This window comes from Typopeltis vanoorti, chromosome 14 (assembly GCF_054136105.1).
Source record: "Typopeltis vanoorti isolate ZY-2024b chromosome 14, IOZ_Tvanoo_1.0, whole genome shotgun sequence".
NCBI classification, from domain to species: Eukaryota; Metazoa; Arthropoda; class Arachnida; order Uropygi; family Thelyphonidae; genus Typopeltis; species Typopeltis vanoorti.
Genome location: NC_143562.1, coordinates 121,839,795 through 121,865,795, shown reverse-complemented (window position 1 = coordinate 121,865,795; position 26,001 = coordinate 121,839,795). Strand labels below are relative to the sequence as shown.

The following is a 26,001-nucleotide window of genomic DNA, read 5'->3' as shown; positions in this document are numbered from 1 at the left end:
CCTTTGAACTTGGGGCCCCTGGTGGCCACAAAGTCTGATACCTGCTTGATCCACCTCTAGTTATGAGTTATTCACATATTAAATCCCTTCGTGACTTATGAGCCATCCCACAGTATTTATTAGAAGCATGTCATAAAGAAAATACTTCTTTTTAATTTGTAATATGCCTTTGTTTCAATAAGAATTTTTGACTATTAATTTTATTATGTCATTCATAGAGAGCTAGTAGAATTTGTTACTGTTTTGAATGGTCTTGACTCCCCCCTTCCCCAAAGGAAGATTATAACTTTTTATTTAGTGCAAATTGAGATTTGATTACTGAGCAGGTTCCAGTTTTTTATTAATTGAAACAATATCCCTCCCCCATACACACACCAAAAAAAAACAAATAAATAAATAAAAATAAAAAATTGTGAAATCTCCATCCCCATTATAATCCTAGGATATACTTCCAAGCAAGGCTAGAGATTTAAGGAAGACAGAAAGTTGAAGTTGAGAGGGCATATTGCAAAATTTGGCAAAATACCTTAAAGGATTACCTGAATGTTGAAAAACTTGTCGAATAAAGATATGGAGGTTATTATCCCTCTTTATAAGGCTCTGGTTTGGCTGCATTTTGATAATTGTGCACAGATTTGGTCAACTGGGTTTCTTGGAGGATCAGGAGGTAGTGGAGAGGATGCAGAGACTAGTGGTCAAGCTGGTGACATGTCTGTGGAACGCTTCCTGTGAGAATAGATTGAAGGTATGTGGATTGCAGAATTTAGTTGACAGGCAGAAGACGGGGGTGCATGATAGAAACTTATGTTACTAAAAGTGTTTTATAAGATTGACACAAAATAAATTTTTCAATACATGACACAACATAATAAAAAAATATATTCAAGCCATCGCTGATACAAAAACACACCAGAAACAGATTGTATAATGTCCTCTGAACCAACTTTATTATATCAAAGTGAAACATGGACCATAAAAAAGAAAGATGAAAAATGAACTCAAACAGCAAAAATGAAATTCTCAGAAAAAAGCTGGATATGCCAAGTGGGACCATAAAACAAACGAAGAAATTTTACAATCCCTATGTATAAAATCGGTTAACTTCTACATAAATAAATATAAACAAAAATGGTTAGAACATCAAAATCAAATGCATAATAACAGACTGCCATTAATATTATACAAATATAAAGTAAATGAAAAAAGAATTGGATAACCAGTAAAGCAATGGTATAAGACTGGAACAGGCCACTTGGTCTAAATTCCATGATAGGAAGAAGTGACGTGATGAGCAGGGATAAAACAATGGTCACCCCCTGGAAGTTGTGTAAGAATATGGTTAGTAAGGGTGTGTAGATTAGATGTTTTGCTTGGAGAGTGGTGAATGAGTCAAATGGATTACCAGGAATAGTGTGTGCATTCTGGCAGTGAATGAGTTATTCACACAATACCTACATTATGTGAATAATGGTTAGTGTGTGTCTCCCATGATATATTAATATTTATGTGGGCTGTTCAATAAGTAATAAGACTAATTTTGCTGTGGCGAAACCACTCATCACAATATTAATTTCTGTGGAATAAAGAAATGTTGCTGTCTGTATTAACAAAAAAGGTTGATAGATAGCGTATACGGGCTGATGTGCCAGAGTGTCACGTGACTAAACGCGAGCTTGTTTCGGAGCACCTACAAGGTGCGACCAGTCTTCGAAATGGAAGCGTCCTTGGAACAGCGTTATGCGATTAAATTTTGTGTGCATTTGCAAAAATCGGCATTGGGCACTTTTAACATGACACGCGAAGCTTTCCATGATGAAGCAATGTTGAGGGCAAGTGTTTTTCGCTGGCATAAAACTTTTAAGGAAGGAAGGTAAAATGTGGAAGATCTTGAACGTGAGGGAAGACCTTCAACGTCCATCACAGAGACAACGATTAACACAGCAGTGATTATCATCAAGCACGTCAAAAGGAAGCGTCCATTGCTGAAGAATGGCTTCTTATTGCACCACGATAATGCAAGGCCACATATTGCTGGTTGTGTAGTGGACATTTTGCAGAAGAACAACACAGATATCCTACCACACCCTCCATACAGTCCTGATCTCGCACCGTGCGATTTCTGGCTGTTTCCTCAGCTCAAGAAACCACTAAGAGGCCGCCATTTTGAAAGCAACAAAGCATGTGTAAAAGCTGCGGAGGCGGTTTTGAAAGAACTCTCAAAAAACGGACTTTCACATGTGTTTAAGAAGTGGACGCAACGTTCGGACAAATGCATCGCGTCTCACGTTAGTTACTTTGAAAAAGACCATGTAAATGATGACAATTAAAGGTAATCTGTTTTCTGTATAAATATAGTCTTATTACTTATTGAACAGCCTACGTATATTATTAATATTAATAATAATATTAACCTGTATATTAATAATAATATTCCCCCAGATTATCATGGTGCTGTGATAATACAGCACAAGATTTAATAACTAGTAACTGATGTTTGAAAGAAAGTCTGCCATCACTAAAGAAAATTTTAGGAACCAAAGAAAAAAGTTTATTATAAGGCTTGCTGCAGGTTTTATGTGACAAGCACTTTTTAGTATTTCGTTTATAGTGAAAGAGTTCACTATAAAGATGTTTGCTACAGTAGAAATTGACTGTATGTCTCTATCAGTTTATTTTTATTATTTTATTTTTGATGTGATTCCCAACATTAAACATCGTAAACCCTATATATGTATGTAAAAGTTGGACATTAGTAATGTAGGTAGGGTAGGGTGTTTTCCTTTATTTTTCTTATTAATTAAAAAAAACAAAATCATCTTCTTCCTAACGATATTAAGTGAAACATCCATACCCATGATTTAAATGATTTAAACCTGCAACCTGTTGGCTTGAGAGTGGTTATACTATCTATTCAGGTCAGCAAATTAGTTCTTTCATTTTATTTTATATATATATATATTTATTTTTTTTTTTTAATTTTTTTAAAAAACCAGTCCTGCCATCTATCAAGGCCTGCTAAGTAAATTATCTTACCATACTTCAGTTGGCAGTGTAGGAGTGTCTTAGGACTCTGTTCTATAACCTACTTTCTACTGTACATAAATGATTTACTTACAGTTACCACTAATCCTATCCATGTTTTTGCTGATGATGAAACACTCCATTCATCCTCATTTAATAAACAGTGCAGTGTCTTAAACACTGATTTCCATACCATCCTTCAGTGTAGCAAGGATAATCTCATCATCATCTTCAATGCCACCAAAATGCAATCCTGCCTTTTTTCTCAAGAGGGATCTCAGTTAACCTCACCCTTAGTAATACATAAATCACCAGATAGGATCAGATCTCTCTCTCTCTCTCTCTCCTTGGACTGACATTTACTTATAGCTTCTCCAGGCATGTCACATTATCAACTTTCTCAGTATCTAAAAAATTAGGCATTTTTTTCCTGCTCAAAATGCTATTTTTCATCCATCTAGCTACTAACTCTCTACAAATCCCAAATCTGCCATCTTTATAATACTGTTTACATGTTTCTAAACCTCTGTAAAATTTCTCAGTGCTGTCCAGAGAAGAACAATTTGACTCATAGATGATTTCTCTGACTCATTTCAATCTCTGTCTGCAGTTGCTCTGTTTCAGCTCTGTATCTTCTCTACAGGCACTTCCATGGTCACTGCTCCACTGAACTGTCAACCATCATGCCACTTGTTAAAAGAGCTGCAGCAGCTGCCCAACATTGATTTTCAGTATGACAGCAAGCACACTGATGAAATTGCTTTTCCTCTTCCTGTTTTATTCCATTTACCTCTCGAACAGCCTTCTTCACAAAGTGATTCCAAATATTACAATCTATATCCCTGCAAGAAAAATTTCAGTAAACTTCTTTCCCCTTGACTGTGATCCCATCACTCCCGTAACACGGATGTGCTGCAAGTTCTTCTACCTCTTGTGTATGGGATCGATATCAAAAATGGTATCCATCATCTATGCCATGATTTTCCTTTGGGATTTTCATGATTTTTCTTTTGATCTTTGTCCTACCTTTTTTTTCAAACACCTGTCTATTAATCATGCATATCTCATTATGTTTAAATCCTTTTTAACTACAGGCTGCTTGCCTGTTAGATTGGCGTGAATTTTGTTTATGCTGAAACTCCTTATATGGCTGGTTTATGAGCTAATTTCTTTTCTGTTTCTTGAAATAGAATGGGTTAATTCAATTTAATTACTTATGGCATCACTTTAACATTTTCACTGCTAAACTCAAGTGTTCTCTAGCATGCTTTTGTATTTAAAAATCTTTGCTAAAACACATTTGAATTTCGTGAGCATGTTCTGACGTACGGTATGTCACAAAAAAAAACAACACTGAACTTTGATGCCCTCTTCAATAGATGTACTATGAGATATGCCATTTGACTGCATGAACATTAATAGAAGAGCATGTGTAGAGTCTACACCATTACATTTAGCTGTAGCAGTGATGTTGATGATGGAAGAAAAGACATTTATTCTTGAGCATTATTTTTGTTCATACGGAATTGGTAGAGCAAATGGTCCAGGCCTAGGACATGTTTGTGAGCAGTTTGTTTGTCATTTCTGTAAGCGTGCTCCAAGCAATAGTGTCATCAGTGCCTTAATCGAGAGGTTCCAACATACTGGGAGTGTTGTGTTGCAGTGCATAGGGCATTTGGGGGACCACGAACTATTAACACAAATGACAATCACAAGCATGTGCTAGAGTAAGTGTTCAGTCAAATGCAGTCAACACCAAATAGCTATAGAACTTGCGATACCTAGGTGGTTACTACAGAGAATCTTTAAAAAACCAAGTGCCTTTTTGTATATCGTTCAGATGGGTCATTGTTTAACAGCAACAGATTACACTGCATAGTCGAAATCCTGTGTGTGCGTGCATGCATGCTGGCCAATGTTTATGAAGATCCGTCTCCTTCCTCCATAATGTCTGGTCCTTTGACAAAGCACATTTCCATCTAAGCAATCATATAAACAGATGAACCTACAGGTTTCTTGGTTTTTGAAGACTTGAATTTGTCCAAGGGAAACCTCTTCACAGCGAGATTGGGCCTAACTTCACTGAAAAGGCGGTGTAACTGTGACCTTCAATAGTGAACACATCATCGAGAATGTGTTGGTTCTGTTCACCTAGGATTTGCATAGGATAGGTCATGCAAAAAACATTCCATTTTATGCACACGAACCACACAATATGTGAGCAACCTGTCACATATTGTGTGGTTCTAGAGCATATTTATCAGAACACATTCCCAGGAGGCTTATTTTGAGGTTCACAGAATTCCCATACCCATCATGTTCTCCTGAGCTCATATCACTTGATGCCTTTGTTTGGAATATGTTGAAAGAATAGGTATTCCACCATGACCCATCTTCAAACCTTGATGAACTAAATGATAAAATTACATGATATATCCAGCAGATGCTCTGACCCTTTCTCTAAGATGACAGAGAACCTTCGCATGTGCTCCGAAACCTGTCTTGAACGAAGACAGGTTTCTAAACTCTCAATTATCATCGTTAATGCTTTATTCCATCAAGATTCCCTGATAATTGTGGATGTACATATTATCATGTGTAAAGATATATTTCTTTATTAATAAACCCATCTACTCCATAACGTATATCATTTTAGTTGTTCAGCTTTTTTTTTTTTTTTTGCGATACGATATTATAAATATAATGCAGTTTGACTTGAGCACTTTCCCCTCTCTTACAGATGTGTGTTATTTGAACAGAAATATTTGTACTGATGCACAGAGCAGACAAAAATCTCCAGACATTGTGTCATATGGTCCATTTTTTTCTCAGGGATAGTAAATTCCAGGAGTGTGGTGAAAGCTGACCACAAATCATGAAAATTTCATTAAATCATCAAGAAAGACAGACAGTTAGACCAATCAGCCATCAATGAAGTCTCATTGTGTAACAAAGTATAATATGAATGTGAGAACAATTGAACAGGTCAGACTGATAAGCTGCGCTGAATATTTTCATACAAAAATGGTACAGAAAGTCTTTTTTACCTCTTGTGCACAACTGTTCTAAATTCTCAGACATTGTACAAAGTAAAAACAGGGAAAAACATAATACTTGCAAGATTTTCAACTAAGAGATATTTTTCAAAACTTGCATACATTGCAAGGAACCACTAAAATGGCCTCCAATCCCTTGGAACGAGAGGAAGATACTTCCCATCTATGGTTTTTCACATACCAAAAAAGAAAATTTCCACTTGTTATTGCCACGTATTCAAATACCCTACTTGAAGACAAGAATTGGAGTGAAAGGAAGAGGGGGGGGGGGCAGATATGTGACAAATGTTGCACTACCCTATTTATGTTCCCTGCATCAAAAAAATAACACTGGCTAAATTTTGAAATTATGGTGCTTGAAATTCTTGAAAATTTCAACATTTTTATATTGAGCAAGATTGTCAGTGAATCATTTATTTATAATTTATAAATATCACATTTTGGGTTTATCTTTGATTTGAAAGCAAATAGCATAAAGTTTATCATGTTCCTTGGAATGAATAAATTATAAAAAAATTGTGAAAATAAGTCAGCAAGAAAAGGTGGCTTGGCGTTGTTTTTTGTTGAGGTTATATTAGTCAGGAACATACAGACATTCCCGTTGTCCGATAGATGAGTGGTTGTGTTTACGAAAGTTTTCTTGTGGATGTTGCTGTTGCTTAAGGAAAATTTTTTTTTCTTCCTTGAATAACATTTTTCAGTTACTAATTATACAGGAAACTTTATTTACAGTGATCAGAAATATTGCTAAGTCTATGAACGTAATCTTGAAAAACTAGAATTTAAAAAAAAAAAAAAAAAAAAAAAGTAAGCACCTATAATGATATAGCAATGTTCTCAAAAACTGAAAAACCAAAAGTAGTCCTTTGTCTCTGTTTTGTATGGTCTTCATATTTAACGATTTTGTCACCGATGATATATACTTGCTCCCCTAAATTTTCTCGGAACTTTCATATCCATGACCTTTCCTTTGATCTGGTATTTTATTGACCCAGTTCTCAGATCAGTAAGTTAAAACTGGTTTGATCACTGTCTTGTATACTGCTTCAGTGTTTTTGGCTAATTTCTCCTTATAAAGTTGACTTCCAACCATACCAGCTGTACTATATTCTGCTGTCTGTTTCAAAAACTTAATTCCCATATTTACTAAAAAGTGTGCCTAAATAGCTGAAATATTTTACATTTCTGTAATTCTCCATTGTGAGTGCAGTTGAAGTTTTCCATGTTCCTTTCTATTTTGATAACTTTTGTCTCTTTTATTGCTGATTTTCCTACAAATTTGTTATAGCAGTTATTTGATTTGGAAAGAATGCTAGAAACTTGCACTGGATTTGTTGATATCTCCAATTTTAATATAGGATGCTACTTTGTTTCATAATTTGATTCATATAGATGATGATTAAAAGGAGGTGGTATGCACCCTACAATTACACTTCATTTTATATTAAACCACATTCCTGTCTTTTTTCATTTCTAACTCTCACAATTTGAAATACAGACTATTTATTGCTCTGCACAATGTTCCATTTATCCTCTATAATAGTGTTTTTGAAGAGCTAGTCATATGTTTTTGCCAGATCAACAAAAATATAGATCCTTGTTATATTCTCCTAAAATATTTGTCATAAAGTGAAAATCTGATCCTGACAACTCCTGCTTGACCTGAACCCACTTGCTCTTCTCCAAGTTTCATTTCCACAATTTTTCTTAGTTTCTTCTCAAGTATGCTTGGATAAATCTTACCGGGAACACTCAATAAGGAAATTTTACTGTAATTCTCACATTCAGTTTTATTTCCATTTATAACGATGGAAACTATGAGAGTTCTTTCCATTTATCCAAAAATCCATCTTCTGAATTATGCAGTATAACTAACTTCATATTTTAACATTTTAGGTTGAATATCATCTACCTCGTCTACTTTACCCATTTCAGATTTTCGATGGCCTTTTTAACTCATGGATTGATGCACTCTTGATTACATTCTTATTGAATATTCCTCACCACAGTTCTGTCACTGCTTATTTCTGTTATTTTATAATGTCTCATATAATGTCTCATGTTGTATTCAAAAACCATATTTTTCTATTTAAAAAAAATAATCTGAGTTGTATTTAGACTCATATTCCAAAATAAAATAAACTTAAAGTAGAGTTAGTCTTTAAGAGATGGGTGGTTCATGTGTCATCATTAACACCAAATTCATGATATGTATCCTCAAGGAGTGTATAGGGCAAGCTGATGGGACGACATGAAAAATTTACATTATTACTGATTTCCTGCTGACAGTTTTTCTCCAAATTAGTCTATTATCTGCCATGACTTTAGTATTGTCAGCTCTTATATTTTGATCTTCTAAAGCACTTCTAACTGCATCAATCCACCTATATCTTGGTTATCCTCTGGGTCTTTTTCCTCCTAGCTTGACATCAGACACCCTTTTTATTGATCTTTCCTCTCCCATTCTGTTTAAGAGATTTATACCACTTGAGATTAGCTATGCTCACACTTCCTGAATGCTACAATGTCATGTTCTTATCTAATATTATTTTTAATATGATTCTGCCATTTATACCATCTGTTCACTCTGTAAAGTTTTTGTAGAACTCATCTCTGTGGTCTCTAGTCTTGGATCATCTGAGATGCTACAGTTTAGTAGGTTCAAATTTGATCATCTATTTAATGAATCATGTGAAGCCCTATGCCACTATCCTAATCTTAAGCAGACAGACTGTATGCCTATCTATAAGTTTTGGGAAGTGATTGCTGTTAATTGTAATTTTTTAATTGATCAATTAATTAATTACACATCTATACCCACTTCTCTGAACTCTACTGGCATTTTCTCCTGCTTGTACAGCTGCAACTGAGACTCGTTCTTGTATTCAGAATTTAAATGTTGGTACCAATTCTTCTGTCTTCTCTCTGAATGAAGCTCATGACATTTGAGTGAAATATATAGGAGTAATAAATTCTATTTAGTTTTCTCTTACATGTGTGAAGCCATTATTTAAAACATATTATACTATGTCTAACACTCATGTTGCTATTAAACACCTGGTAATTGATTCATATATTTATGCAGTTGCCTACCATGCCAGCTATGTTAATATTGTTTTCTATTTCTATATATAATTTGCCATATTCATTAAAATTTGTGCCTAAAAAGCTAAAACATTTTTTTTGTTTATAGATTCTGCACTCAGAATGCAGTTGAGTGCATTATCTGTATATATTCCTCTCTGTTTTAATAATTTTTTTTCAATTTAATGAAGGAGTCCAGTAGACATGTACTGAATTTATTTAAGAGTATAACATCACCTGCATAAAGTAATGAGCTGAGTTGAACATCTGCAGTTTTAATATCAAGTTTAATGCCATCTCCCTGCACCTCATTCAAATTTATCTGCTGACTTACAAATGAAATATAAGAGTATTGCTTGATATATATGTCCTATTTATCCCATATATTTCTAGCATTTTGTAAAGCTTCTCTCTGGATGCCTTTTCCAGATCTAAAACTAAAGTACACATCCTTTTTTATATTCCCATGATTGCTCAACTGTTTGTCCTAAAGTGAAAATCTGATCTTCACAATCTCTATTAGGGTCTCGGCCTAACAATGGAAAAATGAATTTATAATTTCAAAATTATTTTTATTTTCAACATAATCTTCCTTAAGACTAATACATGTATTACAGCAATGCTCCAACACCATTATCCCGTCCCTGTCATGGTTCTCAGTAAGATCTGCAAAATACTCCTCTACAGCTGCAATCACCTTTGAAGAAAAACACTGACCAGAGAGGAAGAGTTTTAGTTTTGAGAAGAGATAGAAGTCAGAGAAAGCCAAATCTGGAGAATAGGGTAGATGTTCCAACAATTCATAGTACAGATCCCTTATTTTTCCCATTGCCAAAATGCCTTTGTGGGTGGTGCATTGTCCTGATGAAAGATGATATTTTTCTTCTGCAAACCAGGTCTTTTCTCATGAATTTTTTTGTCTAGTCTGGTTAAAAGATCAGAATAATATTCCCCTGTTATTGTTTTACTCTTTTCAAGATAATTAATAAACAAAATGCCTTTAGCATCCCAAAACACTGATGCCATGACCTTTCCTGCTCATGGAACCGACTTTGTCTTCTTTGGTGCTGAACAACTGGCTTCTGTCCACTGTTTTGACTGCTGTTAGATTCTGGTATGTAATGGTGAATCCAAGTCTCATCCATTGTAATAAATGAATGCACAAAATCCATTTTATTCTTGTTAAAACGCTCCAAGCACTGTTCAGAGATTTTCATGTGAGTGCGTTTTTGATCTGCTATGAGCAAGTGCAGCGGCCATCTTGCGCAAAGCTTTTTCATTTGCAATTCTTCATGCAAAATATATCCTACACATTCTTTTAAAATGCCCATAGTCTCAGCAATTTCATGCAGTTTGACTCACCGGTCATCCAATACCATATTGTGTACTTGATCAATGATTTCTGGTGTTGTTACACTTTTTGGACGTCCTTCATGCAGATTATCTTCAATGCTGATATGGCCATGTTTAAACTCAGCAGCCCATTTTTTAATTGTCAAAAACGAAGGAGAAGAGTGCCCATAAACTTTTATGAACTTCGAATGAATTTCTTTTCGCATTAAACCTTCTTTTACAAAGAATTTTATAACTGCATGATACTCAATTTTATCCATTTCAAGGGATAGAGACAACACTTTTGCTTCAGACAGCTGTATAAAACAAACTGTTTGATAGAATGACTTGCAGTTTCACATGGATGCTTATGACAGATGTACCAACTTAGAAAAAAAAAATCTTGATGATAGTGTTGCCATCTATGGGCGAGGGCGAGAACTTTTCAGACCACCCTCGTACTTGGCCTTAACTGGGAGAAGAATTGAGCTAGTTCTTCTCCCAGTGTCTCTTCCACAATTTTTTAGCCTTTTCTCAAGCATACTGCATTAAATCTTACCAACAATGCTCAGTAGGAAAATTCCTCTGTAATTCTCACATTCTGTATTTTCCTTTTTATAGATAGGTACTATGAGCTCTTCTCCAGTCATCTGGAATTTATCTCCTAAGACCATAGCTTTTTTGTGCAGTGTTGCAACTGTAAAACTTCTATACCTCTACGTTTGGGCATTTCTGGTCATTTCTACTGCAGCTGCCTTTTCACATTTCAAATTTCCAATGTATTTTTATGCTTTAGTTTTGATACATACTCACTGCTTGTTTAATCTCTCAAACTACTTCTCCAGCTATATAGGATATTTTCACCTCACTTTTATCATCTGATTCTTTTACTCTACTATTTCTTCCATTTCTAAGTTTTTCAGTAGCCTATAGAATATTTTATCACCTTCTTGATATTTTTCCATGTTCTTACCAAAATCTTCCCATGGCTTTTGTTTAGTTAATTTTACAAGAGCTTCACTTTCTTATCTTTTCTATGTGTTCTCTCCTAGCACAAGTTGATTTATTTGCCAGGAGATTTCAATATCCTTTCATCTTTTCCTTGTCTGCCTCTTTAACTTCCTGAATCCACCAGAGTTCTGATTTTTCTATCCTTGCAGATGGCTTCATCACGTTTCTCTTTGACCAAATCAACCAGTTTTAATAATTAACCAGATTTGGCTCATAGACTTTTTTATTCAATAAAACTGAATGTTTCTCTGTTATGAGTGTTTGTGTGGCCAACATACATTGGCAACACATCAAGAAAAATAGCCCAGTTATGAAAATTAGTCAACATCAAAATAGCCTTCAAACCACTTAACACCTTACAAAGTTTTCTACATTCTCCTAAAGATAATTTTCTACAACCATTCTGGGATATACAAGATTCCTTGTTCTTGTGTTAAGGTAAACATAGCTCATACTGGGAAGTTTTGAAATATATAAAAAAGAACATGTAAGCGATGTTGAAAATGAAGAAAGATATAAAGAGAAGAAGAGAAGCATACTCGCAGCACACATCCTTGCAGAATGTCACATGGTAAATTGGCAAGCCTCCCCAATGCCTTACTTAGAAGAAAATAATTTCGTCAGATTATTCAAGGAATCTTCTGATGTCATTCACACGGCATGCTAAACAGAAAAACCAAGGACTTGTACTTAGTAACATCTGGTAGTCATCATTAATGAGTATATGGAATATTCACAACTTCTCCTATGCCAGAATTACCCAATAATGTATAGACTGTGCAAGATGTGCTTAATGATGCATGTAATTAAACTATTAATCTAGTATTTTTCAATATATAAAAATAATAACAGCTTAAAATAAAGAGCCAATTGGCTTCACTTCGGCGATGTAACATTATTTAAATGAAGGGGATATTAAATCCCACATTATTTCAAAGCCAAATAAGAAACTCAAAGATAGGAATCAAAGAGTTTCATGCCGAATATAGCAAACTATAAAAGTTTCAGCGGATTGTAGCGAAAGCTAAAGCACATAGTTCAACACTAGGGCAACTCGTTGCAAAGGTGGGGAAAGTTCTTATCACTATTCTTAGTATTTCCCATAATGTAAAACACATCTCCTAGGAGATGTATGATGTTATGACCTTCCATCATACATCTCCTAGGAGATGTATGATGGAAGGTCACTGTAGCGTAAATAAAAGTTTCCTATCTTTGGAAATTCATATCTTTTAAAGATTCCTATCTTTGAGTTTCTTATTCGGCTTTGAAGCAATGTGGGATTTAATATCCCTCTTCATTTAAATAATGTTACATCGCCGAAGTGGAAAAAACTTCACCCAGACCGGTTTCGACTTTTATTGAGGTCTCATCAGTGAGTAGGTAGACCTAGGTAATACTGAGGTTATAGCGAAGAGAACTTTTATATACTTTGCTATATGAGTTGTCAAAAAGGTGCGCCCATAAATTACTTAAAATAAAAAGCCAATAGGCTTCACTTCGGTGATGTAACATTATTTAAATGAAGGGGGATATTAAATCCCACATTGTTTCAAAGCCAAATAAGAAACTCAAAGATAGGAAACTTTTATTTACGCTACAATCCACCGAAACTTTTATAGTTCACTATATTCGCATGAAACTCTTTGATTCCTATCTTTGAGTTTCTTATTCGGCTTTGAAATAATGTGGGATTTAATATCCCCTTCATTTAAATAATAACAGCTGTTGGGAAACATGTTTGTTTTTTGTTTGTGTTAAATATCTTCCTGAAAATGCTTTCAGCCATGTAGGCAGTGAAGCATGTAGGAAAAACATTCAATTTCAGTGAATAAAAAAGTATGAATCAAATATAGTTCATTATTAAAGCTGATATATTAAATCTATATCAGCTTTAATAATGAATTTTCATGCGTTACTTCAAAATGTTTATTTCGGTGTTTGCAATGGTTTTGTTCTTGTTTTAAAAATCTTTCATTTTTACCTAAATAATGTTTGTGTGTTTGAGTCTACAGTTCATCTCTGAAACTGACTGACCTTTGATGCCTTTTAAAACTTTTTACACACTTTTCTTTTCAATATGATTCAGTTTTATTTTGCACAAGCTAAGTGGTGATTGTTTCCAACATGAAATCCTCTGTATACTCTTGTGTCTGAATGAGCTGAAGATATCATTACCAACAATAACATAGTCAATGAGACTTATTTCTTGCTATGTTTATTAGCTATGTGGCCAGTACTAATAGTGTCAGTACTGGGACCTATATTGTTTAACCTTTATATCAGTGAGAAATGACTGTGGAAGAATGACATTGTGGGATAAAAACAGGAATAGAGTGACTGATGCAGAGGACATAGTGGAATTGTTCAATGAACACTTTATTGGAGTATTTCATCCTGGAGGAGTCAGTTTTAATACTGGAGGGATAGGGCAGGTTAGGTTTAGAAGTACAGGTGGAGAGTGTGTTTCAAATACTGAGTACTCTGGATGTCAGTAAAGCTGTGTGACTGGATGGTATATCACCACGAGTTTTGAGAGAATGTGCTAGGGAACTGACAGTGCCTTTGACATGGCTTTTCAATGAAAGGCTGGCTGCGGGAAAGGTGCCCATGGAATGGAAGGAAGGTAAGATAGTGCCATTGCATAAGGACGGTAGCAGACTGGAAGTGTCTAATTATAGGCCAGTCTGTGTGTCATCAGTAGTTAAAATCTTGGAGAAAGTAGTGAGGGACCATATACAACATTGGGCAGATGAGAGTAATGTTATCTGTGAGAGTCAACATGGATTTGTGAAGGGATGCGCTTGTTTTAGCAATATGCTAGTCTTTTATAATAAAGTTACAAGAGCATTAGATGAGGGAAAGGCATATACTGCCATTTTCTTAGACTTAGTGAAGGCATTTGACAAGGTGCCACATGATAAGCTGATATTTAAGTTGCAACACATGGGTCTGGATGTCAAATTGGTCAACTGGATTCAGGATTGGCTGTGCGATAGGTATCAGGGAGTTGTGTATGGTGGGGCAGTTTCAAGGAGGCAGAGGGTTACAAGTAGGATCCCACAGGGCTTAGTACTGGGACCTATATTGTTTAACCTTTATATCAGTGACATTGTCAGTGGATTGCAAGGGGATATTCAGTTGTTTGCAGATGATGCGAAGCTGGGAAGGATTATTAGTAATAGTGCAGATGTGGTAGCCATGCAAGATGATTTAAATAAGCTAGATAAATGGGCAAATGAATAGGGGTATCGGTTTAATGCAGCAGAATGTAAGGTCTTGAGGTTTGGGAAACATCGATGGGACGCTGCATACTCTATGGGAGAGTTATATTGGAGGAAGTAGGGGGGAAACAAGAGATCTGGGGTTGATGATTGATAGAACCTGAAATTTAGGGTGCAAAGGTGGTGAAGGTAACACAGAGAATTGTTGCAATAATGAGAAGGACACTGACCTGCAGAGATAAAAGAGTTGTCATATCATTGTATAAAGTCCTGATCAGACGACACTTGACTGTTGTGCTCAGATTTGGTTCCCAGGATTTGAAAGGGATGAATTAACCTTGGAAAGAGTGCATATTTGTTATCAGCCTCTGCACTCTTTCCAAGGTTAATTTATCCCTTTCAAATCCTGGTAACCAAATCTGAGCACAATAGTCCAAGTGTGGTCTGTTTTAGGACTGTACAATGTTAATTATGAGGATAGACTGAGGGAATGTGGACTGCAAAGTTTGGTAGATTAGGTAATATGATTGAGACATTTAAATTGTTGAGAAGTAGTTACAGGGATGACACTGGGGAGCTCTTATATTTCATGTAACAAGTGGAAGAAGTGAGGACAAGAGCATTGTGAAAGGAATTTGTGAGTGATGGGGTGAGGAGTGGTTGCTTTGCATGGATGGTGGTTGAACCATGGAATGCATTGAATGATAGAGTGGAGAGCATGAATGAGTTCAAGGAGTGATATAATAGACTTTGTGTTTTCTTGGGTGGGTCTCCCATAATGAGTATTGCGACTCCATGGAGGTCCTGAATCATAATAATACTAATAATTTTCATTAATATTCTATAAGAGATGTATCAGGTTCCTGTCCACCTCATAAGATTCAGGCTCATCCCATCCTTTCAAATTTATGCTGTTAAATGCTTACTGAAAGTTGACTAAGTCAATATGAATATTTATACCTTTATATGGAGCACTCTCGGACATCTTAATCGAATGGAAGAAGAAAGAATAGCAAAAATTGTATATGAAAGCCAGAAAATAGGAAAAAGAAACATAGGCAGGCTCAGGAAAGGTAGGCAAAAGGAAATTAAATAAAAATTGGAAAAGAAGAGAATTAGCTGGGAAGAAGCAAAAGAACAAGCCTTGGACAGGATGGCATGGAAATCTCTTTGGCAAAATCTCGATGCTAAAAAGCACAAGAGATCATAGATGAAGAAGAAGATGGAGCACTCTCCACATTTAATCATAACATTAATATTTGGTACACTGTACTCCTATTGCTTCTGAATTCTATTTGTCTTCTGATTTTCTTCCATTTATTTCTTTATTCTTTTTTTTAATGTCACAAATACTTGATCTACGTGAATTGTTTGGATAACTGTTCTGTAATTTTTGCAGTCCATTCTGTTTTTTTTTTTTTTCCGTTCTTTATTAACTGTAACTTAATTGATAAAACTCTTCTTGTTTTGTGTTTTCACCAGATGAAATTAATGAATTTTTTATGACTGGTGTGCATCCTGAACAGAAATCTGTCAGCTATTTAGCATTATTATTAACTTTTACTCTTTTCTCAAAAATTTTCCCAAAACATTTCTTGTCTGGGATTCAACAAGAACCAGTTCTTTAATATTAGTAGCATCATCATCATCATCATCAAATTCCTGCCATGTACCCTCAAGGGGTGTATAGGATATGATAGTACTACATGAAAAAAATTACATCATTACTAACTTCCTATCTACAATTTTCCTCCAAATCAGTCTGTCAAGACTCCAACATTATCAGATCTTATATTTCTATCGTCTAAGGCACTTTGTACCGTATCAATCCACCTATATCTTGGTCTTCCTCTGGGTCATTTTGCTGCCAACCTGGCAGAGAACACTTGCTTTGCTAATCTTTCCTCGCCCATTCTGTTTAAGTTACTATACCACCTGAGATTATCTCTGCTAACGCATTCCTGGATGCTGACAACATCAAGTTCTTTATTAATATCCTCGTTTTTAATATGATATTGCCATTGATGCAATCTGTTCACGCCTATAATCTTTCTCAGGACTCTCATATCTGTGGTCTCTAGTCTTTGGTCAAGTGTTTTACTTCTGACACAGCTCTCTCTCAGATACATAAGTTAAAACTGGTTTGAACACTGTCTTGTATACAGCTAATTTAGTGTTCCGACTAATTTCTCTCTTATTCCATATGAATTTATTCAATTGACTTCCCACCATACCAGCTTTGCTGATTCTGTTGTCTATTTCTATATTTAATTTACCATCTGCAGTAAAAATCGTGCCTAAGTAGCTGAAATGTTTTACTTGTTCCACAGGTTCTCCATTCACAACACACTTGACATTTTCAATGATTCTGCCTATTTTCATTGTCTTTGTCTTTTTATTGCTGACCTTCATACCATATCTATTACAACAGTTATTCAATTTAGTCAGAGAATCTGGCAGACTTGTAGCGGATTTATTTAGAAGTATAACATCATCCGCATAAAGCAAAGAGATGACATTAACATCTCCAATTTTGATATCATGTTTAATACCACTTTCCTTCATAATGTGATCCATATAGATAATGAATAACAGAGGGGATAATGTACATCCTTGTCTCGCACCAGATTTAACATTAAACCATCTTCCTGTACTTCCTTCAATTCTAACTGCTGACTTACAACTCAAATATAGACTAAGTATTGCTTGATATAATGCCCCATTGACACCATATAACTGCAGCGTATTGAATAGCTTCTCTCTTGTTATATGCCTTTTCCAAATCGACAAAACTTAAATACAGATCTTTGTTATATTCCCATGCTTTCTCGACTATTTGTCATAAAGTGAAGATCTGATCCTGACAGCCTCTATTTGGCCTGAATCCAGCTTGTTCTTCAATAAGCTTTTCTTCCACAATTCTTCTCAACCGTTTCTCAAGTATACTTGCATAGATCTTGCCAGGAACACTCAGTAGGGAAATACCTCTGTAATTCTCACATTCAGTTTTATTTCCCTTTTTATATATGGGTACTATGAGAGCTCTACTCCAATCATTGGGAATTCGTCGCTCTGTCCAGGCTTTCTGAACTATGCAGTGCAGCCACTGTAAGACTCTTATACCACCATACTTCAGCATTTCTGGTCGAATATCATCTACTCCTGCTGCCTTTCCACATTTCAAGCCTTGAATGGCTTTTTCTACTTCAAGTATGGATATGTATTCCTGACTGCATGCCTGGTCAGTGTTTTTTACCACTCTACTGTCATCACTGCTTGTTTCATTTAGCTTTTTCAAAGTAATTACTCCATACTTCAAGCATATCATTTTCTCCCATTTTCATGTCACTTTTATCATGTCTAACTCCTTTTACAGCACTCTTTCCTCCATTCCTAAGTTTAAACATCCTCCAGAATATTTTGCCACCTTCTTGATATTTATTTTCTATATTCTTGCCAAAGTCCTCCCATTACTTTTGTTTAGCTAGTTTTACACAGTGTTTAGCATTCTTGCATTTGTCTCTATATTTTCTAAGAGCTGACTTATTTGCCAGGAACTTTTTGATATGCTTTCTTCTTTTCCTTCACTGCCTCTTCAACTTCCTGTGTCCACCAGGGAGTTCTGATTTTTTTTATCCTTGCAGACAACCTCACCACATGCCTCTCTGGCAGAATCAATCAATGTTTTCTTCAGAGTTTGCCACTGAATCTCCAAGATTTGTTTCCTGTTCTCAAACTCTTTCGTTTTTTCTTCAATAATCTTTGTGTATTTTAGCCTACAGTTCACATCTGAGAGCTGCTCAACTTTTATTCGCTTTAAAACTTTCTTACATGTTATTCTTTTCAATATGAAATTCAATTTTATCCTGCTCAAGACTAAATAGTGATCACTTCCAATTTCAAATCCTCTGTACACTCTGGTGTCCTGCACCAGGGAGAAAACATCACTATCAAAAATAACATAGTCAATGAGACTTTTCTTATTCCTAGCCTCTTCTCTTCATGTGAATTTGTGCACATTTTTATGTTGGAACATGGTGTTAGTAATAACCAGTCCATGTTCTGAGCAGAAATCCAACAGATATTTGCCATTATTATTAGTTTGCTCTTTTCTCCAAATTTTCCCAAAATATTTTTGTATGTCTCACAATCATTTCCTACTCTGCTATTTAGATCCCCAACAAGGACCAATTTTTCATTGTGTCAGTTGCTTTTTCTAAAGCCTCAAAAAATTCCTCCACTTCTACCTTAGTAAAACCTTCTGTGGGACCATAGGTACAAATAAGTCTCATTGTCCAGTTCCCCATTCTGATATTTGCCCACATCACTCTAGTTGAGACTGCCTGCCATTCAAGAAGATTAGCGTTGTATTTTGTATTGAATACTATTGCTACTGCTTCTTTTCCTTGATTGTCATTGCCTGAATATAACATTTTGTATTTATTGCTCAGGAAGATCTCACCAGTGTTTGTCTTTTTTGTTTGAGTCACCCGTATTATGTCAATCTGGTACTTATCTCTAATTCCTCAGCTAGCTCCATTTCTTTGCCATTCAGGCTTCTTATGTTGATAGTACCAATCTTTAACTCTGGTGATGTTGAGTTGGGGTGTGTTTTCAGATTTGTTCCAGTAGCTGACTTTTCGCTGTTTGCCCTGGTTCCCTGGCGAAAACAACGGGGTCCTTGTTTAACCGAGCGACGCCCCAGCCAGCATGAAATTTTGTCATGTTGTACCATCATTTTTTATTTTGATTTAACCAATAAGAATACAATTTGGTTGGCTAAATCCCAAATTGCCAGCTCATCCTCGTTCGTTCATTATCCAAGCAGATACCCAACAGGGTGCACCACGAGAAGGTGAGGATTGGACATTAGGTCAGAAGCCCTGGTCGGTTCTCTGCATTCCTTTAAAGGCTATTTGGAGGTCTCCTCTCAGTTATAAAGCTTTGACCCTTAAGCACCCCTAATATTGGTTGCTATCTTTTCTAATTTATTCTCTACTGAACTCTTCATTGGGAACTTAAGCATACATAAATCATGTTATCCTATTTTGAAATTTGCCCTCAATCACTCCACATGAAATCAACTCCTATTCAAGTAGTTTTATCTTCAAGTTTAATACTGCACTTCGTTGAATGTTATATCTTCTCCAGCTTTCTCTGATTCCTGTCACCTGAGTATACCTTCTTATACTTATTATAGGTATTTAAAAGAATCTCACCTGTTTGCCATATTTATTTCAGTAGCATTAGTTGAATTGTAAACCAAAAATATGTTTGTATGGTATTTCTGTAATTCTTCTACATCTCATGTTCAGTGATGCTTTTTTATACCTTGATAGTACCTGATCTTGAGTTCTCTTCAGGTGTTAGTAAAATGTCTAACTGAATATGGAGGGACAATAGAAAATGTGGCTATGGCAATTAAGAGGGGTGAAAGGATGATGAAATGATTGTGATGGTGGGCATCATAATGACTTGAGAGGCAATGTAAATCGGACTGCGAGAGACCTGAGATTCTTGCTTGAGGTAGTGCAAAAGAAAATGCAGAGAGGAAAGATTGTGTGTGTGTGTTGCCCAGGTATGATAGTAACAAGCTCAGCAGAAGAACAGTAATACTGAATAGCATAATAGCCAGAATGTGTCAGAAGATAGGATTGGAATATGTGGATGCTTGGAGGGTGTTTGAGGATAGAAGGTAACTGTATGCGAGAGACCTTGCATTTGAATGAGGAAGGACGAAGGCATCTGGAGAAATTGCTGTTTTCTGAATGAGTCAGTGTGTCATTGCAGGGAAACTAGAATTCCCAGGGTGGATGGTAGCAGGGGTGGCCTGTTGTGAGAAGGGGTGACGACATCAGGTAACACTGAGTCCAGTGAGGTCAAGAGGGGACAACGTTAGGTATAGAAGCAATGCCATTGTTATTCTCTATACTAATGCCAGGAGTATTCAAATAAAGGAGATGAATTGGTGGCGCTGATAGCATCAGCCTTGCCAAAGATTATTGGGATCTCTGAGACTTGGCTGAAGGAGGATGATATAATAACAGGCATTGAAGTGGCAGGGTACAGCATTTTTCGGCAGGATAGGAAAGGAAAACGTGGTTGTGGTGGAGTGCTACTTATGATAAGTCATGGCTTATATCCTTTAAGAGGGCTTTGGAAGGCAATGACACTAATGGTTTTGAAAGCATATGGTATGAGAAAGATGTGGCCATGACAGGATATTTAGCGGGGTGTTCCTACAAACCAGGGAGCATGAAATGTTTAGACAGTTGAGCTTGGCAAGTGCAAGAAGACTGATTGTTATGGGAGATTTTAACTACAGCAGTATAAACTGGAAGAGGAAAATGCATGTAGTAATAAGGGGATGGAATTTCTAGAATTCTTGAGGGACAAATGTCTTAGGCAACATGTAATACAGGGAACAAGAGTTTCAAGAGTTTTGGATTTGGTCATAGTGTCAGAAGAGCTGATAATAAGTGAGATGACATCTCTCCTACCAATTGGAGAGAGTGACCATGTTGTTTTGACTTGGAAGATGAATAGACATGCAAGAGTATCAAAGACAAGGGAACATATGTGGAATTATAAGGCAGGTAATATAATACTCTTAGGTATCAACTAGGGGCAATTCCATGGAGGGCAGAATTGGAAGGCCAGGATATCATTAGTGCTTGGGAAATTGTGAAGGAGCATTTGTTAGCAGCGATAGTAAGCTGTATTCCACGAGTGAAGAAGCTGACACAATTTGGTGTAAAGTGGATGAGAAACAATATCAAACAGTAACTGCAGTTGAAAAAGAGATTATGGAAGAGAAATAAGGAGAGGGTGGAGGGCAGATACTTCAAGAATATAAGATGCAGGCCAGGAGAGTGACCAGTATGGTGAGGAAGGCAAAACTGGAATATGAGAAGAGATTGGCACTAAGATCCAAAGAAAATCCTAGGGAATTTTTTTAGCTGTGTGGCCAGTAGGAGGAGAAAGGATTGTGGAAGAATGACATTGTGAGATAAAAATGAAAATAGAGGGACTGATGCAGAGGAGACATAGTGGAGTTGTTCAATCAGCACTTTATTGGAGTATTTCATCCTCGAGAAGAAGGTTTTAATACTAGAGGGATAGGGTGGGTTTAGAGGTGCAAGAGGAGAGTGTGTTCCAAATACCGAGTACTCTGGATAGCAGTAAAGCTGTGGGACTGGATGGTATTTCACCACAGGTTTTGAGAGAATGTGCTAAAGAACTGACAGCTCCATTGACCTGGCTCTTTTATTGTTCAATAAAAGTCTGGTTGCAGGGAAAAGTATCCAAGGAATGGAAGGCATGTAAGATAGTGGTGCTGCACAAGGGCAGTAGCAGACTGGAAGTGTCTAATTACAAGCCAGTTTGTGTGTCATCAGTATTTGTTAAGGTCCTGGAGAAATTAGTAAGGGACTATATACAGTGTTGGGCAGATGAGGGTAATGTTATCTGTAAGAATCAATATGTATTTGTTAAGGGACCTCTTGCTTTAGTAATATGATTACCTTTTATAATAAAGTGACAAGGGCATTTGATGAGGGAAAGGCATATACTGCCATTTTTTTTGCATTTTGCTAAGCCATTTCACAGATTGCCACATGATAAGCTGATATTTAAGTTGCAGCACATGGGTTTAAATGTTGGGTTAGTCAAATGGATTCATGATTGGCTGTCTGATAGGTATCAGAGAGTTGTGTATGGTGGGGCAATGTCAAGGAAGCATAAGGTTATTACAAGTGGAGTTCCACAGGGCTCAGTGCTGGGACCTGTATTGTTCAACCTTTATATCAATGACATTGTCAATGGATTGCAATGGAATATTCAATTCTTTGCAGATGATGTGAAGCTGGGAAAGGTTATTAGTAATAGTGCAGATGTGGCAGCCCTGCAAGAGGATTTGAATAAACAAGAGAGATGGGCAAATGAATGGATGTGTTGATTTAATGCAGCAAAATGTAAAGTCTTGAAGTTTGGGATCCATCAATGAGAGAATGCATACTCAATTGGAGGAGCTATACTGGAGGAAGTAGGGGAGACAAGAGATCTGGAGGTGATGGTTAATAGAAAAACTGAAATTCAGGGAGCATATTGCAAAGGTGGTGAAGGTAATCCAGAGGATTGCTGCAATACTGAGAAGGACGCTGACCTGCAGAGATAAAAGAGTTATCATTCCATTGTATAAGACCCTGATCAGACCACACTTAGACTATTATTCTCAGATTTGGTCTTCAGAATTTGAAGGGGATAAATTAACTTTGGAAAGGGTACAGAGGCAGATAACAAAGATGATTTTGGGACTGTACAATGTTAGTTATGAGGCTAGACTGAGGGAATGTAGACTGCAGAGTTTGGTGTATAGAAGGAGAGGTGATATGATCGAGACTTTTAAACTGTTGAGAGACAGTTACAGTTTACACTGGGTAGTTCTTTGACTTGGTGGAATGGCGGGAAGGAGCGATGACGAGGAGCCATCCCTGGAAGTTACAAAAGGACGCTGTGAGCAAGAGAGCGAGGAGTGGTTTCTTTGTTTGGAGGGTGGTTGAGCTGTGGAATTCATTGCCTGAGAGAGTGGTTAGAGCAAGATCGGTCAATGAGTTCAAGGAGTGGTATGATAAACTTTGTGTTTCGTAAAAATGACCTCCCACGATGAAGCTTTTGACTCCATGGAGGCCTGGATGATAATAATAATAAATAATATGAATATAGATCAGAGAATACAGCTGGTATGGTGACAGTCTTTTATATCAATCCACAAAGATTGTAAACTTATTTTATGCATTGGGACTATGGGTACACTAAGGATAAGATAATTCATACACCCTGTTCCTAGAACTCATAGAACTATAGAACTTTTTCAAGTCACACTAGGCAAAAACATTCATCTGCAGCCTATAATTATATGAGAGAAGTAAAGACAAATCAACTAAAACACAACTAGCAGCATACAAGACAACTTTCAGACCAGAGAATATTTTCCTAGCTCTAAAAGATGGATTTTATTATTATTATTATTATGTGGGCACCTCCATGGAGTCCGAAGACTCATCGCAGGAGACAAAATCTATCCACACAATCTATCATAACTCTTCTTGAACCCATTAACAGACAAAGCACTCACAACTGACTGTGGCAACCCATCCATCTCATTCACCACTCTTTAAGCAAGAAATGCATGTCCACTGGAGTAGATCTTCAAAGACCTGTTCTGTAGAGTATTACTGACACCTAGTTTTTGTGTTGGGTGGTGGTAGGAGTTTGTGTGTGTGTGTATATATATATATATTAACAAAATTCTTTACAAGACCTCAATAAAAAACAAAGATAAACCAGACTACAATAAAACTATAACCATTCCTTACATTAAAGGGATATCAGATAAAATAAACAGAATACTACAAAAATACAACCTCAAAGCCACCTTTAAACCTCCTGCAAAATTAAAAAGCTTACTCAACTCATCCAAAGACCCACTCAACCCTGGAGTATAATATATTTATTGCACCTGTAACATACCATATATAAGGGAAACAGTACACACAATTCCTATCAGACAAAAAGAATATAAACGACACATTAAATATAACTATGGTGAAGCTGGCCCTTCTGATCATGCTCAGAACACCTTACATAGAATTGAGCGGAAAAGCACTAGTTGTTTACATTACACCAAAACATGATAAGAATGCAAATTTAAGGAAGCCTGTGAGATTATTATCAACCACCCCAATCTGAACAATAATGATGGTCTAAAAATCCCAAACATATGGAAGGCACATATTCGACCCACAGAAACCTTCCTCTCTAAGAGTGCCTATAAACAGGACTGTAAATAATCCAGGATCCTAAATCAAAAATAACAATTGTAATAAGGCATATTCCAGTAATTGGACCACATTTTTTACTTTTTTTTTTTTTAATTATTATTAAGCTAAAAGCACAGTAAAGAAATAAAACCCGACAAGTTTCATAAGTCGTTTGACTTGCATCTTCAGGGGTAAAAAGTAACTGAAAGTTAAAACAACAAAAAAGAGAAATTAATAGTTCATACTATACAGTTGTAGCCGTCTGACTGTTTATAAAATTAAAAAATCAGAATGTAGATTCAAAGCAGTGCTAAGTTTAAACAATGCTGGATGATGCCACGTTCTGTTGTTCATGATCATAATGTCCGAGGTCTGACTGAGGTATATTTTTTATCAAAGCTGACCAAATTTGTGTAGAATTAAGCCTTGGTTTTTATTGCATTGTGTTGGAATTCCAAGCATGTTTGCAGCTTCTTTAAATTTCCTTATGTAACAGTTTTTTTCTATATGAGACATGTTTGTTTAGTGCTAGAGTACATTGTGGCTGGTGGAAGTGGTATGGAAAGCTAGACCTGATTTGTGTTCTCTTCTGTTTTGTACATCCTTTTGGTGTTCGTTCATGCGTATTTCCCCAGATCTTCCTGTTTGTCCTACGTAGCAGATGCCACAAGAACAATAAATTTTATAAACACCTGGTTTTTTTAAAGGATGATGTAGAGGTTTTGGGGGATATAGAAATCTTGAAATATTTTCCAGTGGCAGAAAGGCTACTTTGATGTTATGTTTGTTTAGTAATTTAGCCATCTTGTCTGTAACATTCTTGATATATGGAAGCGTGATGGTGTTTTTGAAATCTTGTTTCTGTGGAATGCTTGTAGGAGGTGTGTGGAGGATTTTTTTTGATAGTCTTGGGTTCATAACCTTTTTTTTTTTTTTTTTTGAGGATCTGTGTTAAATATTCCAATTCTTCATTTCTCTGTTTTTCTGTGCTGGAAATATTATAAGCTCTGTCCCTCAGGGTTTTTATTATCATTAAAGAAGCTGCAAACATGCTTAGAATTCCAACACAATGCAATAAAAACCAAGGCTTAATTCTACACCAAGTTTTGGTCAGCTTTGATAAAAAAAAAAAACATACCTCAGTCCGACCTTGGACATTATGATCATGAACAACAGAACGTAGCATCATGCAACATTGTTTAAACTTAGCACTGCTTTGAATCTGCATTCTGATTTTTTTAATTTTATAAACAATTAGACGGCTACAACTGTATAGTATGAACTATTAATTTCTCTTTTTTGTTGTTTTAACTTTTAGTTACCTTTTACCCCTGAAGATGTAACCAAACAACTTACAAAACTTGTCGGGTTTTATTTCTTTATTGTGCTTTTAGCTTAATAATAATAATAAAAAAAATGTGGTCCAATTACCGGAATATGCCTTATGAACTT

General features: G+C 36.0%; 1 protein-coding gene across 8 annotated transcripts in view; it reads left to right on the top strand.

The window, feature by feature from the left end:
- The window catches only part of LOC150099873 (protein hu-li tai shao-like), a 542,656-nt gene that overhangs the window by 481,682 nt on the left and 34,973 nt on the right, over nucleotides 1-26,001 (top strand). The gene's annotated exons all lie outside the window — the stretch shown is intronic.